Below are 18,282 nucleotides of genomic sequence, written 5' to 3'. Positions count from 1 at the left end.
TCGCTGTCCTCAGGATGGGAGCTGAGCTTCCACCAGTTGTCATGGTGTTTTAGTCCAAGGAGCCAATCTGAGCTGGTTGCAAAGCTGAACTGAGGCGGCACACGGGGTCAAGTTGAGTTGGTCCAAGGAGCTGAGTGGAGTGTGGCCTAGGAGCCATGCGGAGCCAGGCCAGGAGCCTTATGGCAACGTTCCAGGAGCCGAGGTGAGGCGGTCGCGGGAACGGAGCCAAACAGAGCCCAAATATCAAGCTGCGCTGGCCACAAACGGCCAGGCAAGTCCGTCACAGGAGTGACGCTGATGTAGGTCTAGGAGCAGAGCAGAGCACAGCTGGACCAAAGAGTCGAGCTCAGCGGGGACAAGGAAGGATGCGGAGATAGCGCCAGGAGCTGAGCCGGCCCTAGGAACCCTGCGGAGCCAACGTAGGAGCCTCCATGAGCCGTCCCAGGAGCCAAGATGAGCTGGCCAAGGAGTTGGGCAGAGCTGGCCACAAGAGTCCATCTGACTTTGTGTCAAAAGACCAGGCAAGTCTCTGGCGAGGGCCGAGCGGAGACAGCTCAGTAGTCGGGCCGAGATGCTGAGCATGCTGAGCGCAGCCAGCCCCTGGAGCTGAGCTGTGTCGTTCCCAAGAACTGAGTGGAGGCGTCCCCAAAAATCGAGCTTTGCTGTTCAGGATCCGAGCTGAGCTGCCACCAGCAGTCAAGGTACGTTGGTGCAAGGAGCCGAGCTGAGCGGGCTCCAAAAGGCAAGCTGAGGCGGCACATGGGGGCAAGTTGAGTTGGTCCAAGGAGCTGAATGGAGTGTGGCCTAGGAGCCATGCGGAGCCAGGCCGGGAGCCTTCCGGAGGCATCCCAGGAGCTGAGTTGAGGCTGTCCCGGGAGGTGAGCCAAATACAGCGGCAAGGTTGAGCCTCACTGGCAACAAACGCCGAGGCGAGTCCATCACAGGAGCCAAGCTGATGCAGGCCCAGGAGCAAAGCAGAGCTGTACCAAGGAGCCGTGTCGAGCCGGCACACGGAACGAGGCTGAGATAGCGCCAGGAGCTGAGCCGGCCCTAGGAACCCTGCGGAGCCAACGTAGGAGCCTCCATGAGCCGTCCCAGGAGCCAAGATGAGCTGGCCAAGGAGTTGGGCAGAGCTGGCCGCAGGAGCCCATCTGACTTTGTGCCATAAGACCAGGCAAGGCTGCAGCGAGGGCTGAGCTGTGTAAGCTAAGGATTCGGGCCGATATGCAACAGATGCTGGGACGAGCAAGCCCCCGGAGCTGAGCTGCGTTGGTCCCAGGAAACGAGGGGAGGCAGCCCCAAAGTTGAGCTTCACTGGCCTCAGGTTCCGAGGTGTGCTGCCACCAGGAGTCAAGATAGGTTAGTCCAAGGAATGAAGCTGACCTGGTTCCAAAAGGCAAGCCGAGGCAACACATAGAAGCACGTTGAGTTGGTCCACGGAGCTGAGTTGAGAGTTCCCTAGGAGGCATGTGGAGCCAGGCCAGGAGCCTTACAGAGGTTTCCCATGAGCCGAGTGGAGACGGTCCCAGAGGTGAGCCAAAGAGAGGCCTTAGGTCGAGCCGCACTGGTGACAAAGACCCAGGCAAGTTTGTCACAGGAGTGAAGCTGATGCAGGCCTAGGAGCAGAGCAGCACTGGACCAAGTAGTCAAGCTGAGCCGGCTCCAATAGGCAAGCCAAGGCGAGCCATGGAAGCAATTTGAGTTGGTCCAAGGAGCTGAGTGGAGTGTGGCCTAGGAGCCATGCGGAGCCAGGCCAGGAGCCTTATGGCAACGTCCCAGAAGCCGAGGTGAGGCGGTCGCGGGAACGGAGCCAAACAGAGCCCAAATATCAAGCTGCGCTGGCCACAAACGGCCAGGCAAGTCCGTCACAGGAGTGACGCTGATGCAGGTCTAGGAGCAGAGCAGAGCACAGCTGGACCAAAGAGTCGAGCTCAGTGGGGACAAGGAAGGATGCGGAGATAGTGCCAGGAGCTGAGCTGGCCCTAGGAACCCTGCGGAGGCAACGTAGGAGCCTCCATGAGCCGTCCCAGGAGCCAAGATGAGCTGGCCAAGGAGTCCGTCTGACTTTGTGTCAAAAGACCAGGCAAGGCTGCTGCGAGGGCCGAGTGGATTCAGTTCATGAGTCGGGCCGAGATGCCGAGCATGCTGAGGGCAGCCAGCCCCTGGAGCTGAGCTGTGTGAGTCCTAGTCCTAGGAAGCCTGCGGAGCCAAGGTAGGAGCCTTGACGAGCCGGCGAAGGAGTTGGGCAGAGCTGGCCGCAGGAGCCCATCTGACTTTGTGCCATAAGACCAGGCAAGGCTGCGACGAGGGCCGAGCGGAGTCAGCTCAGGAGATGGGCCGAGATACCGAGCATGCTGAGCGCAGCAAGCCCCTGGAGCAGAGCTGTGTCGGTCCCAGGAACCGCGTGGAGGCGTCCCCAAAAGTCAAGCTTCGCTGTCCTCAGGATGGGAGCTGAGCTTCCACCAGTTGTCATGGTGTTTTAGTCCAAGGAGCCAATCTGAGCTGGTTGCAAAGCTGAACTGAGGCGGCACACGGGGTCAAGTTGAGTTGGTCCAAGGAGCTGAGTGGAGTGTGGCCTAGGAGCCATGCGGAGCCAGGCCAGGAGCCTTATGGCAACGTTCCAGGAGCCGAGGTGAGGCGGTCGCGGGAACGGAGCCAAACAGAGCCCAAATATCAAGCTGCGCTGGCCACAAACGGCCAGGCAAGTCCGTCACAGGAGTGACGCTGATGTAGGTCTAGGAGCAGAGCAGAGCACAGCTGGACCAAAGAGTCGAGCTCAGCGGGGACAAGGAAGGATGCGGAGATAGCGCCAGGAGCTGAGCCGGCCCTAGGAACCCTGCGGAGCCAACGTAGGAGCCTCCATGAGCCGTCCCAGGAGCCAAGATGAGCTGGCCAAGGAGTTGGGCAGAGCTGGCCACAAGAGTCCATCTGACTTTGTGTCAAAAGACCAGGCAAGTCTCTGGCGAGGGCCGAGCGGAGACAGCTCAGTAGTCGGGCCGAGATGCTGAGCATGCTGAGCGCAGCCAGCCCCTGGAGCTGAGCTGTGTCGTTCCCAAGAACTGAGTGGAGGCGTCCCCAAAAATCGAGCTTTGCTGTTCAGGATCCGAGCTGAGCTGCCACCAGCAGTCAAGGTACGTTGGTGCAAGGAGCCGAGCTGAGCGGGCTCCAAAAGGCAAGCTGAGGCGGCACATGGGGGCAAGTTGAGTTGGTCCAAGGAGCTGAATGGAGTGTGGCCTAGGAGCCATGCGGAGCCAGGCCGGGAGCCTTCCGGAGGCATCCCAGGAGCTGAGTTGAGGCTGTCCCGGGAGGTGAGCCAAATACAGCGGCAAGGTTGAGCCTCACTGGCAACAAACGCCGAGGCGAGTCCATCACAGGAGCCAAGCTGATGCAGGCCCAGGAGCAAAGCAGAGCTGTACCAAGGAGCCGTGTCGAGCCGGCACACGGAACGAGGCTGAGATAGCGGCAGGAGCTGAGCCGGCCCTAGGAACCCTGCGGAGCCAACGTAGGAGCCTCCATGAGCCGTCCCAGGAGCCAAGATGAGCTGGCCAAGGAGTTGGGCAGAGCTGGCCGCAGGAGCCCATCTGACTTTGTGCCATAAGACCAGGCAAGGCTGCAGCGAGGGCTGAGCTGTGTAAGCTAAGGATTCGGGCCGATATGCAACAGATGCTGGGACGAGCAAGCCCCCGGAGCTGAGCTGCGTTGGTCCCAGGAAACGAGGGGAGGCAGCCCCAAAGTTGAGCTTCACTGGCCTCAGGTTCCGAGGTGTGCTGCCACCAGGAGTCAAGATAGGTTAGTCCAAGGAATGAAGCTGACCTGGTTCCAAAAGGCAAGCCGAGGCAACACATAGAAGCACGTTGAGTTGGTCCACGGAGCTGAGTTGAGAGTTCCCTAGGAGGCATGTGGAGCCAGGCCAGGAGCCTTACAGAGGTTTCCCATGAGCCGAGTGGAGACGGTCCCAGAGGTGAGCCAAAGAGAGGCCTTAGGTCGAGCCGCACTGGTGACAAAGACCCAGGCAAGTTTGTCACAGGAGTGAAGCTGATGCAGGCCTAGGAGCAGAGCAGCACTGGACCAAGTAGTCAAGCTGAGCCGGCTCCAATAGGCAAGCCAAGGCGAGCCATGGAAGCAATTTGAGTTGGTCCAAGGAGCTGAGTGGAGTGTGGCCTAGGAGCCATGCGGAGCCAGGCCAGGAGCCTTATGGCAACGTCCCAGAAGCCGAGGTGAGGCGGTCGCGGGAACGGAGCCAAACAGAGCCCAAATATCAAGCTGCGCTGGCCACAAACGGCCAGGCAAGTCCGTCACAGGAGTGACGCTGATGCAGGTCTAGGAGCAGAGCAGAGCACAGCTGGACCAAAGAGTCGAGCTCAGTGGGGACAAGGAAGGATGCGGAGATAGTGCCAGGAGCTGAGCTGGCCCTAGGAACCCTGCGGAGGCAACGTAGGAGCCTCCATGAGCCGTCCCAGGAGCCAAGATGAGCTGGCCAAGGAGTCCGTCTGACTTTGTGTCAAAAGACCAGGCAAGGCTGCTGCGAGGGCCGAGTGGATTCAGTTCATGAGTCGGGCCGAGATGCCGAGCATGCTGAGGGCAGCCAGCCCCTGGAGCTGAGCTGTGTGAGTCCTAGTCCTAGGAAGCCTGCGGAGCCAAGGTAGGAGCCTTGACGAGCCGGCGAAGGAGTTGGGCAGAGCTGGCCGCAGGAGCCCATCTGACTTTGTGCCATAAGACCAGGCAAGGCTGCGACGAGGGCCGAGCGGAGTCAGCTCAGGAGATGGGCCGAGATACCGAGCATGCTGAGCGCAGCAAGCCCCTGGAGCAGAGCTGTGTCGGTCCCAGGAACCGCGTGGAGGCGTCCCCAAAAGTCAAGCTTCGCTGTCCTCAGGATGGGAGCTGAGCTTCCACCAGTTGTCATGGTGTTTTAGTCCAAGGAGCCAATCTGAGCTGGTTGCAAAGCTGAACTGAGGCGGCACACGGGGTCAAGTTGAGTTGGTCCAAGGAGCTGAGTGGAGTGTGGCCTAGGAGCCATGCGGAGCCAGGCCAGGAGCCTTATGGCAACGTTCCAGGAGCCGAGGTGAGGCGGTCGCGGGAACGGAGCCAAACAGAGCCCAAATATCAAGCTGCGCTGGCCACAAACGGCCAGGCAAGTCCGTCACAGGAGTGACGCTGATGTAGGTCTAGGAGCAGAGCAGAGCACAGCTGGACCAAAGAGTCGAGCTCAGCGGGGACAAGGAAGGATGCGGAGATAGCGCCAGGAGCTGAGCCGGCCCTAGGAACCCTGCGGAGCCAACGTAGGAGCCTCCATGAGCCGTCCCAGGAGCCAAGATGAGCTGGCCAAGGAGTTGGGCAGAGCTGGCCACAAGAGTCCATCTGACTTTGTGTCAAAAGACCAGGCAAGTCTCTGGCGAGGGCCGAGCGGAGACAGCTCAGTAGTCGGGCCGAGATGCTGAGCATGCTGAGCGCAGCCAGCCCCTGGAGCTGAGCTGTGTCGTTCCCAAGAACTGAGTGGAGGCGTCCCCAAAAATCGAGCTTTGCTGTTCAGGATCCGAGCTGAGCTGCCACCAGCAGTCAAGGTACGTTGGTGCAAGGAGCCGAGCTGAGCGGGCTCCAAAAGGCAAGCTGAGGCGGCACATGGGGGCAAGTTGAGTTGGTCCAAGGAGCTGAATGGAGTGTGGCCTAGGAGCCATGCGGAGCCAGGCCGGGAGCCTTCCGGAGGCATCCCAGGAGCTGAGTTGAGGCTGTCCCGGGAGGTGAGCCAAATACAGCGGCAAGGTTGAGCCTCACTGGCAACAAACGCCGAGGCGAGTCCATCACAGGAGCCAAGCTGATGCAGGCCCAGGAGCAAAGCAGAGCTGTACCAAGGAGCCGTGTCGAGCCGGCACACGGAACGAGGCTGAGATAGCGCCAGGAGCTGAGCCGGCCCTAGGAACCCTGCGGAGCCAACGTAGGAGCCTCCATGAGCCGTCCCAGGAGCCAAGATGAGCTGGCCAAGGAGTTGGGCAGAGCTGGCCGCAGGAGCCCATCTGACTTTGTGCCATAAGACCAGGCAAGGCTGCAGCGAGGGCTGAGCTGTGTAAGCTAAGGATTCGGGCCGATATGCAACAGATGCTGGGACGAGCAAGCCCCCGGAGCTGAGCTGCGTTGGTCCCAGGAAACGAGGGGAGGCAGCCCCAAAGTTGAGCTTCACTGGCCTCAGGTTCCGAGGTGTGCTGCCACCAGGAGTCAAGATAGGTTAGTCCAAGGAATGAAGCTGACCTGGTTCCAAAAGGCAAGCCGAGGCAACACATAGAAGCACGTTGAGTTGGTCCACGGAGCTGAGTTGAGAGTTCCCTAGGAGGCATGTGGAGCCAGGCCAGGAGCCTTACAGAGGTTTCCCATGAGCCGAGTGGAGACGGTCCCAGAGGTGAGCCAAAGAGAGGCCTTAGGTCGAGCCGCACTGGTGACAAAGACCCAGGCAAGTTTGTCACAGGAGTGAAGCTGATGCAGGCCTAGGAGCAGAGCAGCACTGGACCAAGTAGTCAAGCTGAGCCGGCTCCAATAGGCAAGCCAAGGCGAGCCATGGAAGCAATTTGAGTTGGTCCAAGGAGCTGAGTGGAGTGTGGCCTAGGAGCCATGCGGAGCCAGGCCAGGAGCCTTATGGCAACGTCCCAGAAGCCGAGGTGAGGCGGTCGCGGGAACGGAGCCAAACAGAGCCCAAATATCAAGCTGCGCTGGCCACAAACGGCCAGGCAAGTCCGTCACAGGAGTGACGCTGATGCAGGTCTAGGAGCAGAGCAGAGCACAGCTGGACCAAAGAGTCGAGCTCAGTGGGGACAAGGAAGGATGCGGAGATAGTGCCAGGAGCTGAGCTGGCCCTAGGAACCCTGCGGAGGCAACGTAGGAGCCTCCATGAGCCGTCCCAGGAGCCAAGATGAGCTGGCCAAGGAGTCCGTCTGACTTTGTGTCAAAAGACCAGGCAAGGCTGCTGCGAGGGCCGAGTGGATTCAGTTCATGAGTCGGGCCGAGATGCCGAGCATGCTGAGGGCAGCCAGCCCCTGGAGCTGAGCTGTGTGAGTCCTAGTCCTAGGAAGCCTGCGGAGCCAAGGTAGGAGCCTTGACGAGCCGGTGAAGGAGTTGGGCAGAGCTGGCCGCAGGAGCCCATCTGACTTTGTGCCATAAGACCAGGCAAGGCTGCGACGAGGGCCGAGCGGAGTCAGCTCAGGAGATGGGCCGAGATACCGAGCATGCTGAGCGCAGCAAGCCCCTGGAGCAGAGCTGTGTCGGTCCCAGGAACCGCGTGGAGGCGTCCCCAAAAGTCAAGCTTCGCTGTCCTCAGGATGGGAGCTGAGCTTCCACCAGTTGTCATGGTGTTTTAGTCCAAGGAGCCAATCTGAGCTGGTTGCAAAGCTGAACTGAGGCGGCACACGGGGTCAAGTTGAGTTGGTCCAAGGAGCTGAGTGGAGTGTGGCCTAGGAGCCATGCGGAGCCAGGCCAGGAGCCTTATGGCAACGTTCCAGGAGCCGAGGTGAGGCGGTCGCGGGAACGGAGCCAAACAGAGCCCAAATATCAAGCTGCGCTGGCCACAAACGGCCAGGCAAGTCCGTCACAGGAGTGACGCTGATGCAGGTCTAGGAGCAGAGCAGAGCACAGCTGGACCAAAGAGTCGAGCTCAGCGGGGACAAGGAAGGATGCGGAGATAGCGCCAGGAGCTGAGCTGGCCCTAGGAACCCTGCGGAGGCAACGTAGGAGCCTCCATGAGCCGTCCCAGGAGCCAAGATGAGCTGGCCAAGGAGTTGGGCAGAGCTGGCCACAAGAGTCCATCTGACTTTGTGTCAAAAGACCAGGCAAGTCTCTGGCGAGGGCCGAGCGGAGACAGCTCAGTAGTCGGGCCGAGATGCTGAGCATGCTGAGCGCAGCCAGCCCCTGGAGCTGAGCTGTGTCGTTCCCAAGAACTGAGTGGAGGCGTCCCCAAAAATCGAGCTTTGCTGTTCAGGATCCGAGCTGAGCTGCCACCAGCAGTCAAGGTACGTTGGTGCAAGGAGCCGAGCTGAGCGGGCTCCAAAAGGCAAGCTGAGGCGGCACATGGGGGCAAGTTGAGTTGGTCCAAGGAGCTGAATGGAGTGTGGCCTAGGAGCCATGCGGAGCCAGGCCGGGAGCCTTCCGGAGGCATCCCAGGAGCTGAGTTGAGGCTGTCCCGGGAGGTGAGCCAAATACAGCGGCAAGGTTGAGCCTCACTGGCAACAAACGCCGAGGCGAGTCCATCACAGGAGCCAAGCTGATGCAGGCCCAGGAGCAAAGCAGAGCTGTACCAAGGAGCCGTGTCGAGCCGGCACACGGAACGAGGCTGAGATAGCGGCAGGAGCTGAGCCGGCCCTAGGAACCCTGCGGAGCCAACGTAGGAGCCTCCATGAGCCGTCCCAGGAGCCAAGATGAGCTGGCCAAGGAGTTGGGCAGAGCTGGCCGCAGGAGCCCATCTGACTTTGTGCCATAAGACCAGGCAAGGCTGCGGCGAGGGCTGAGCTGTGTAAGCTAAGGATTCGGGCCGATATGCAACAGATGCTGGGACGAGCAAGCCCCCGGAGCTGAGCTGCGTTGGTCCCAGGAAACGAGGGGAGGCAGCCCCAAAGTTGAGCTTCACTGGCCTCAGGTTCCGAGGTGTGCTGCCACCAGGAGTCAAGATAGGTTAGTCCAAGGAATGAAGCTGACCTGGTTCCAAAAGGCAAGCCGAGGCAACACATAGAAGCACGTTGAGTTGGTCCACGGAGCTGAGTTGAGAGTTCCCTAGGAGGCATGTGGAGCCAGGCCAGGAGCCTTACAGAGGTTTCCCATGAGCCGAGTGGAGACGGTCCCAGAGGTGAGCCAAAGAGAGGCCTTAGGTCGAGCCGCACTGGTGACAAAGACCCAGGCAAGTTTGTCACAGGAGTGAAGCTGATGCAGGCCTAGGAGCAGAGCAGCACTGGACCAAGTAGTCAAGCTGAGCCGGCTCCAATAGGCAAGCCAAGGCGAGCCATGGAAGCAATTTGAGTTGGTCCAAGGAGCTGAGTGGAGTGTGGCCTAGGAGCCATGCGGAGCCAGGCCAGGAGCCTTATGGCAACGTCCCAGAAGCCGAGGTGAGGCGGTCGCGGGAACGGAGCCAAACAGAGCCCAAATATCAAGCTGCGCTGGCCACAAACGGCCAGGCAAGTCCGTCACAGGAGTGACGCTGATGCAGGTCTAGGAGCAGAGCAGAGCACAGCTGGACCAAAGAGTCGAGCTCAGTGGGGACAAGGAAGGATGCGGAGATAGTGCCAGGAGCTGAGCTGGCCCTAGGAACCCTGCGGAGGCAACGTAGGAGCCTCCATGAGCCGTCCCAGGAGCCAAGATGAGCTGGCCAAGGAGTCCGTCTGACTTTGTGTCAAAAGACCAGGCAAGGCTGCTGCGAGGGCCGAGTGGATTCAGTTCATGAGTCGGGCCGAGATGCCGAGCATGCTGAGGGCAGCCAGCCCCTGGAGCTGAGCTGTGTGAGTCCTAGTCCTAGGAAGCCTGCGGAGCCAAGGTAGGAGCCTTGACGAGCCGGCGAAGGAGTTGGGCAGAGCTGGCCGCAGGAGCCCATCTGACTTTGTGCCATAAGACCAGGCAAGGCTGCGACGAGGGCCGAGCGGAGTCAGCTCAGGAGATGGGCCGAGATACCGAGCATGCTGAGCGCAGCAAGCCCCTGGAGCAGAGCTGTGTCGGTCCCAGGAACCGCGTGGAGGCGTCCCCAAAAGTCAAGCTTCGCTGTCCTCAGGATGGGAGCTGAGCTTCCACCAGTTGTCATGGTGTTTTAGTCCAAGGAGCCAATCTGAGCTGGTTGCAAAGCTGAACTGAGGCGGCACACGGGGTCAAGTTGAGTTGGTCCAAGGAGCTGAGTGGAGTGTGGCCTAGGAGCCATGCGGAGCCAGGCCAGGAGCCTTATGGCAACGTTCCAGGAGCCGAGGTGAGGCGGTCGCGGGAACGGAGCCAAACAGAGCCCAAATATCAAGCTGCGCTGGCCACAAACGGCCAGGCAAGTCCGTCACAGGAGTGACGCTGATGTAGGTCTAGGAGCAGAGCAGAGCACAGCTGGACCAAAGAGTCGAGCTCAGCGGGGACAAGGAAGGATGCGGAGATAGCGCCAGGAGCTGAGCTGGCCCTAGGAACCCTGCGGAGCCAACGTAGGAGCCTCCATGAGCCGTCCCAGGAGCCAAGATGAGCTGGCCAAGGAGTTGGGCAGAGCTGGCCACAAGAGTCCATCTGACTTTGTGTCAAAAGACCAGGCAAGTCTCTGGCGAGGGCCGAGCGGAGACAGCTCAGTAGTCGGGCCGAGATGCTGAGCATGCTGAGCGCAGCCAGCCCCTGGAGCTGAGCTGTGTCGTTCCCAAGAACTGAGTGGAGGCGTCCCCAAAAATCGAGCTTTGCTGTTCAGGATCCGAGCTGAGCTGCCACCAGCAGTCAAGGTACGTTGGTGCAAGGAGCCGAGCTGAGCGGGCTCCAAAAGGCAAGCTGAGGCGGCACATGGGGGCAAGTTGAGTTGGTCCAAGGAGCTGAATGGAGTGTGGCCTAGGAGCCATGCGGAGCCAGGCCGGGAGCCTTCCGGAGGCATCCCAGGAGCTGAGTTGAGGCTGTCCCGGGAGGTGAGCCAAATACAGCGGCAAGGTTGAGCCTCACTGGCAACAAACGCCGAGGCGAGTCCATCACAGGAGCCAAGCTGATGCAGGCCCAGGAGCAAAGCAGAGCTGTACCAAGGAGCCGTGTCGAGCCGGCACACGGAACGAGGCTGAGATAGCGCCAGGAGCTGAGCCGGCCCTAGGAACCCTGCGGAGCCAACGTAGGAGCCTCCATGAGCCGTCCCAGGAGCCAAGATGAGCTGGCCAAGGAGTTGGGCAGAGCTGGCCGCAGGAGCCCATCTGACTTTGTGCCATAAGACCAGGCAAGGCTGCGGCGAGGGCTGAGCTGTGTAAGCTAAGGATTCGGGCCGATATGCAACAGATGCTGGGACGAGCAAGCCCCCAGAGCTGAGCTGCGTTGGTCCCAGGAAACGAGGGGAGGCAGCCCCAAAGTTGAGCTTCACTGGCCTCAGGTTCCGAGGTGTGCTGCCACCAGGAGTCAAGATAGGTTAGTCCAAGGAATGAAGCTGACCTGGTTCCAAAAGGCAAGCCGAGGCAACACATAGAAGCACGTTGAGTTGGTCCACGGAGCTGAGTTGAGAGTTCCCTAGGAGGCATGTGGAGCCAGGCCAGGAGCCTTACAGAGGTTTCCCATGAGCCGAGTGGAGACGGTCCCAGAGGTGAGCCAAAGAGAGGCCTTAGGTCGAGCCGCACTGGTGACAAAGACCCAGGCAAGTTTGTCACAGGAGTGAAGCTGATGCAGGCCTAGGAGCAGAGCAGCACTGGACCAAGTAGTCAAGCTGAGCCGGCTCCAATAGGCAAGCCAAGGCGAGCCATGGAAGCAATTTGAGTTGGTCCAAGGAGCTGAGTGGAGTGTGGCCTAGGAGCCATGCGGAGCCAGGCCAGGAGCCTTATGGCAACGTCCCAGAAGCCGAGGTGAGGCGGTCGCGGGAACGGAGCCAAACAGAGCCCAAATATCAAGCTGCGCTGGCCACAAACGGCCAGGCAAGTCCGTCACAGGAGTGACGCTGATGCAGGTCTAGGAGCAGAGCAGAGCACAGCTGGACCAAAGAGTCGAGCTCAGCGGGGACAAGGAAGGATGCGGAGATAGCGCCAGGAGCTGAGCTGGCCCTAGGAACCCTGCGGAGGCAACGTAGGAGCCTCCATGAGCCGTCCCAGGAGCCAAGATGAGCTGGCCAAGGAGTTGGGCAGAGCTGGCCACAAGAGTCCATCTGACTTTGTGTCAAAAGATCAGGCAAGTCTCTGGCGAGGGCCGAGCGGAGACAGCTCAGTAGTCGGGCCGAGATGCTGAGCATGCTGAGCGCAGCCAGCCCCTGGAGCTGAGCTGTGTCGTTCCCAAGAACTGAGTGGAGGCGTCCCCAAAAATCGAGCTTTGCTGTTCAGGATCCGAGCTGAGCTGCCACCAGCAGTCAAGGTACGTTGGTGCAAGGAGCCGAGCTGAGCGGGCTCCAAAAGGCAAGCTGAGGCGGCACATGGGGGCAAGTTGAGTTGGTCCAAGGAGCTGAATGGAGTGTGGCCTAGGAGCCATGCGGATCCAGGCCGGGAGCCTTCCGGAGGCATCCCAGGAGCTGAGTTGAGGCTGTCCCGGGAGGTGAGCCAAATACAGCGGCAAGGTTGAGCCTCACTGGCAACAAACGCCGAGGCGAGTCCATCACAGGAGCCAAGCTGATGCAGGCCCAGGAGCAAAGCAGAGCTGTACCAAGGAGCCGTGTCGAGCCGGCACACGGAACGAGGCTGAGATAGCGCCAGGAGCTGAGCCGGCCCTAGGAACCCTGCGGAGCCAACGTAGGAGCCTCCATGAGCCGTCCCAGGAGCCAAGATGAGCTGGCCAAGGAGTTGGGCAGAGCTGGCTGCAGGAGCCCATCTGACTTTGTGCCATAAGACCAGGCAAGGCTGCGGCGAGGGCTGAGCTGTGTAAGCTAAGGATTCGGGCCGATATGCAACAGATGCTGGGACGAGCAAGCCCCCGGAGCTGAGCTGCGTTGGTCCCAGGAAACGAGGGGAGGCAGCCCCAAAGTTGAGCTTCACTGGCCTCAGGTTCCGAGGTGTGCTGCCACCAGGAGTCAAGATAGGTTAGTCCAAGGAATGAAGCTGACCTGGTTCCAAAAGGCAAGCCGAGGCAACACATAGAAGCACGTTGAGTTGGTCCACGGAGCTGAGTTGAGAGTTCCCTAGGAGGCATGTGGAGCCAGGCCAGGAGCCTTACAGAGGTTTCCCATGAGCCGAGTGGAGACGGTCCCAGAGGTGAGCCAAAGAGAGGCCTTAGGTCGAGCCGCACTGGTGACAAAGACCCAGGCAAGTTTGTCACAGGAGTGAAGCTGATGCAGGCCTAGGAGCAGAGCAGCACTGGACCAAGTAGTCAAGCTGAGCCGGCTCCAATAGGCAAGCCAAGGCGAGCCATGGAAGCAATTTGAGTTGGTCCAAGGAGCTGAGTGGAGTGTGGCCTAGGAGCCATGCGGAGCCAGGCCAGGAGCCTTATGGCAACGTCCCAGAAGCCGAGGTGAGGCGGTCGTGGGAACGGAGCCAAACAGAGCCCAAATATCAAGCTGCGCTGGCCACAAACGGCCAGGCAAGTCCGTCACAGGAGTGACGCTGATGCAGGTCTAGGAGCAGAGCAGAGCACAGCTGGACCAAAGAGTCGAGCTCAGCGGGGACAAGGAAGGATGCGGAGATAGCGCCAGGAGCTGAGCTGGCCCTAGGAACCCTGCGGAGCCAACGTAGGAGCCTCCATGAGCCGTCCCAGGAGCCAAGATGAGCTGGCCAAGGAGTCCGTCTGACTTTGTGTCAAAAGAGCAGGCAAGGCTGCTGCGAGGGCCGAGTGGATTCAGTTCATGAGTCGGGCCGAGATGCCGAGCATGCTGAGGGCAGCCAGCCCCTGGAGCTGAGCTGTGTGAGTCCTAGTCCTAGGAAGCCTGCGGAGCCAAGGTAGGAGCCTTGACGAGCCGGCGAAGGAGTTGGGCAGAGCTGGCCGCAGGAGCCCATCTGACTTTGTGCCATAAGACCAGGCAAGGCTGCGACGAGGGCCGAGCGGAGTCAGCTCAGGAGATGGGCCGAGATACCGAGCATGCTGAGCGCAGCAAGCCCCTGGAGCAGAGCTGTGTCGGTCCCAGGAACCGCGTGGAGGCGTCCCCAAAAGTCAAGCTTCGCTGTCCTCAGGATGGGAGCTGAGCTTCCACCAGTTGTCATGGTGTTTTAGTCCAAGGAGCCAATCTGAGCTGGTTGCAAAGCTGAACTGAGGCGGCACACGGGGTCAAGTTGAGTTGGTCCAAGGAGCTGAGTGGAGTGTGGCCTAGGAGCCATGCGGAGCCAGGCCAGGAGCCTTATGGCAACGTTCCAGGAGCCGAGGTGAGGCGGTCGCGGGAACGGAGCCAAACAGAGCCCAAATATCAAGCTGCGCTGGCCACAAACGGCCAGGCAAGTCCGTCACAGGAGTGACGCTGATGTAGGTCTAGGAGCAGAGCAGAGCACAGCTGGACCAAAGAGTCGAGCTCAGCGGGGACAAGGAAGGATGCGGAGATAGCGCCAGGAGCTGAGCCGGCCCTAGGAACCCTGCGGAGCCAACGTAGGAGCCTCCATGAGCCGTCCCAGGAGCCAAGATGAGCTGGCCAAGGAGTTGGGCAGAGCTGGCCACAAGAGTCCATCTGACTTTGTGTCAAAAGACCAGGCAAGTCTCTGGCGAGGGCCGAGCGGAGACAGCTCAGTAGTCGGGCCGAGATGCTGAGCATGCTGAGCGCAGCCAGCCCCTGGAGCTGAGCTGTGTCGTTCCCAAGAACTGAGTGGAGGCGTCCCCAAAAATCGAGCTTTGCTGTTCAGGATCCGAGCTGAGCTGCCACCAGCAGTCAAGGTACGTTGGTGCAAGGAGCCGAGCTGAGCGGGCTCCAAAAGGCAAGCTGAGGCGGCACATGGGGGCAAGTTGAGTTGGTCCAAGGAGCTGAATGGAGTGTGGCCTAGGAGCCATGCGGAGCCAGGCCGGGAGCCTTCCGGAGGCATCCCAGGAGCTGAGTTGAGGCTGTCCCGGGAGGTGAGCCAAATACAGCGGCAAGGTTGAGCCTCACTGGCAACAAACGCCGAGGCGAGTCCATCACAGGAGCCAAGCTGATGCAGGCCCAGGAGCAAAGCAGAGCTGTACCAAGGAGCCGTGTCGAGCCGGCACACGGAACGAGGCTGAGATAGCGCCAGGAGCTGAGCCGGCCCTAGGAACCCTGCGGAGCCAACGTAGGAGCCTCCATGAGCCGTCCCAGGAGCCAAGATGAGCTGGCCAAGGAGTTGGGCAGAGCTGGCCGCAGGAGCCCATCTGACTTTGTGCCATAAGACCAGGCAAGGCTGCGGCGAGGGCTGAGCTGTGTAAGCTAAGGATTCGGGCCGATATGCAACAGATGCTGGGACGAGCAAGCCCCCGGAGCTGAGCTGCGTTGGTCCCAGGAAACGAGGGGAGGCAGACCCAAAGTTGAGCTTCACTGGCCTCAGGTTCCGAGGTGTGCTGCCACCAGGAGTCAAGATAGGTTAGTCCAAGGAATGAAGCTGACCTGGTTCCAAAAGGCAAGCCGAGGCAACACATAGAAGCACGTTGAGTTGGTCCACGGAGCTGAGTTGAGAGTTCCCTAGGAGGCATGTGGAGCCAGGCCAGGAGCCTTACAGAGGTTTCCCATGAGCCGAGTGGAGACGGTCCCAGAGGTGAGCCAAAGAGAGGCCTTAGGTCGAGCCGCACTGGTGACAAAGACCCAGGCAAGTTTGTCACAGGAGTGAAGCTGATGCAGGCCTAGGAGCAGAGCAGCACTGGACCAAGTAGTCAAGCTGAGCCGGCTCCAATAGGCAAGCCAAGGCGAGCCATGGAAGCAATTTGAGTTGGTCCAAGGAGCTGAGTGGAGTGTGGCCTAGGAGCCATGCGGAGCCAGGCCAGGAGCCTTATGGCAACGTCCCAGAAGCCGAGGTGAGGCGGTCGCGGGAACGGAGCCAAACAGAGCCCAAATATCAAGCTGCGCTGGCCACAAACGGCCAGGCAAGTCCGTCACAGGAGTGACGCTGATGCAGGTCTAGGAGCAGAGCAGAGCAGAGCACAGCTGGACCAAAGAGTCGAGCTCAGCGGGGACAAGGAAGGATGCGGAGATAGCGCCAGGAGCTGAGCTGGCCCTAGGAACCCTGCGGAGCCAACGTAGGAGCCTCCATGAGCCGTCCCAGGAGCCAAGATGAGCTGGCCAAGGAGTCCGTCTGACTTTGTGTCAAAAGAGCAGGCAAGGCTGCTGCGAGGGCCGAGTGGATTCAGTTCATGAGTCGGGCCGAGATGCCGAGCATGCTGAGGGCAGCCAGCCCCTGGAGCTGAGCTGTGTGAGTCCTAGTCCTAGGAAGCCTGCGGAGCCAAGGTAGGAGCCTTGACGAGCCGGCGAAGGAGTTGGGCAGAGCTGGCCGCAGGAGCCCATCTGACTTTGTGCCATAAGACCAGGCAAGGCTGCGACGAGGGCCGAGCGGAGTCAGCTCAGGAGATGGGCCGAGATACCGAGCATGCTGAGCGCAGCAAGCCCCTGGAGCAGAGCTGTGTCGGTCCCAGGAACCGCGTGGAGGCGTCCCCAAAAGTCAAGCTTCGCTGTCCTCAGGATGGGAGCTGAGCTTCCACCAGTTGTCATGGTGTTTTAGTCCAAGGAGCCAATCTGAGCTGGTTGCAAAGCTGAACTGAGGCGGCACACGGGGTCAAGTTGAGTTGGTCCAAGGAGCTGAGTGGAGTGTGGCCTAGGAGCCATGCGGAGCCAGGCCAGGAGCCTTATGGCAACGTCCCAGAAGCCGAGGTGAGGCGGTCGCGGGAACGGAGCCAAACAGAGCCCAAATATCAAGCTGCGCTGGCCACAAACGGCCAGGCAAGTCCGTCACAGGAGTGACGCTGATGCAGGTCTAGGAGCAGAGCAGAGCACAGCTGGACCAAAGAGTCGAGCTCAGCGGGGACAAGGAAGGATGCGGAGATAGCGCCAGGAGCTGAGCTGGCCCTAGGAACCCTGCGGAGGCAACGTAGGAGCCTCCATGAGCCGTCCCAGGAGCCAAGATGAGCTGGCCAAGGAGTTGGGCAGAGCTGGCCACAAGAGTCCATCTGACTTTGTGTCAAAAGACCAGGCAAGTCTCTGGCGAGGGCCGAGCGGAGACAGCTCAGTAGTCGGGCCGAGATGCTGAGCATGCTGAGCGCAGCCAGCCCCTGGAGCTGAGCTGTGTCGTTCCCAAGAACTGAGTGGAGGCGTCCCCAAAAATCGAGCTTTGCTGTTCAGGATCCGAGCTGAGCTGCCACCAGCAGTCAAGGTACGTTGGTGCAAGGAGCCGAGCTGAGCGGGCTCCAAAAGGCAAGCTGAGGCGGCACATGGGGGCAAGTTGAGTTGGTCCAAGGAGCTGAATGGAGTGTGGCCTAGGAGCCATGCGGATCCAGGCCGGGAGCCTTCCGGAGGCATCCCAGGAGCTGAGTTGAGGCTGTCCCGGGAGGTGAGCCAAATACAGCGGCAAGGTTGAGCCTCACTGGCAACAAACGCCGAGGCGAGTCCATCACAGGAGCCAAGCTGATGCAGGCCCAGGAGCAAAGCAGAGCTGTACCAAGGAGCCGTGTCGAGCCGGCACACGGAACGAGGCTGAGATAGCGCCAGGAGCTGAGCCGGCCCTAGGAACCCTGCGGAGCCAACGTAGGAGCCTCCATGAGCCGTCCCAGGAGCCAAGATGAGCTGGCCAAGGAGTTGGGCAGAGCTGGCCGCAGGAGCCCATCTGACTTTGTGCCATAAGACCAGGCAAGGCTGCGGCGAGGGCTGAGCTGTGTAAGCTAAGGATTCGGGCCGATATGCAACAGATGCTGGGACGAGCAAGCCCCCGGAGCTGAGCTGCGTTGGTCCCAGGAAACGAGGGGAGGCAGCCCCAAAGTTGAGCTTCACTGGCCTCAGGTTCCGAGGTGTGCTGCCACCAGGAGTCAAGATAGGTTAGTCCAAGGAATGAAGCTGACCTGGTTCCAAAAGGCAAGCCGAGGCAACACATAGAAGCACGTTGAGTTGGTCCACGGGGCTGAGTTGAGAGTTCCCTAGGAGGCATGTGGAGCCAGGCCAGGAGCCTTACAGAGGTTTCCCATGAGCCGAGTGGAGACGGTCCCAGAGGTGAGCCAAAGAGAGGCCTTAGGTCGAGCCGCACTGGTGACAAAGACCCAGGCAAGTTTGTCACAGGAGTGAAGCTGATGCAGGCCTAGGAGCAGAGCAGCACTGGACCAAGTAGTCAAGCTGAGCCGGCTCCAATAGGCAAGCCAAGGCGACCCATGGAAGCAATTTGAGTTGGTCCAAGGAGCTGAGTGGAGTGTGGCCTAGGAGCCATGCGGAGCCAGGCCAGGAGCCTTATGGCAACGTCCCAGAAGCCGAGGTGAGGCGGTCGTGGGAACGGAGCCAAACAGAGCCCAAATATCAAGCTGCGCTGGCCACAAACGGCCAGGCAAGTCCGTCACAGGAGTGACGGTGATGCAGGTCTAGGAGCAGAGCAGAGCACAGCTGGACCAAAGAGTCGAGCTCAGCGGGGACAAGGAAGGATGCGGAGATAGTGCCAGGAGCTGAGCTGGCCCTAGGAACCCTGCGGAGCCAACGTAGGAGCCTCCATGAGCCGTCCCAGGAGCCAAGATGAGCTGGCCAAGGAGTCCGTCTGACTTTGTGTCAAAAGACCAGGCAAGGCTGCTGCGAGGGCCGAGTGGATT

The sequence above is a fragment of the Larus michahellis genome, chromosome 23 (assembly GCF_964199755.1).
Source record: "Larus michahellis chromosome 23, bLarMic1.1, whole genome shotgun sequence".
Classification (NCBI taxonomy): Eukaryota; Metazoa; Chordata; class Aves; order Charadriiformes; family Laridae; genus Larus; species Larus michahellis.
Note: the sequence above shows the minus strand (reverse complement) of the source record.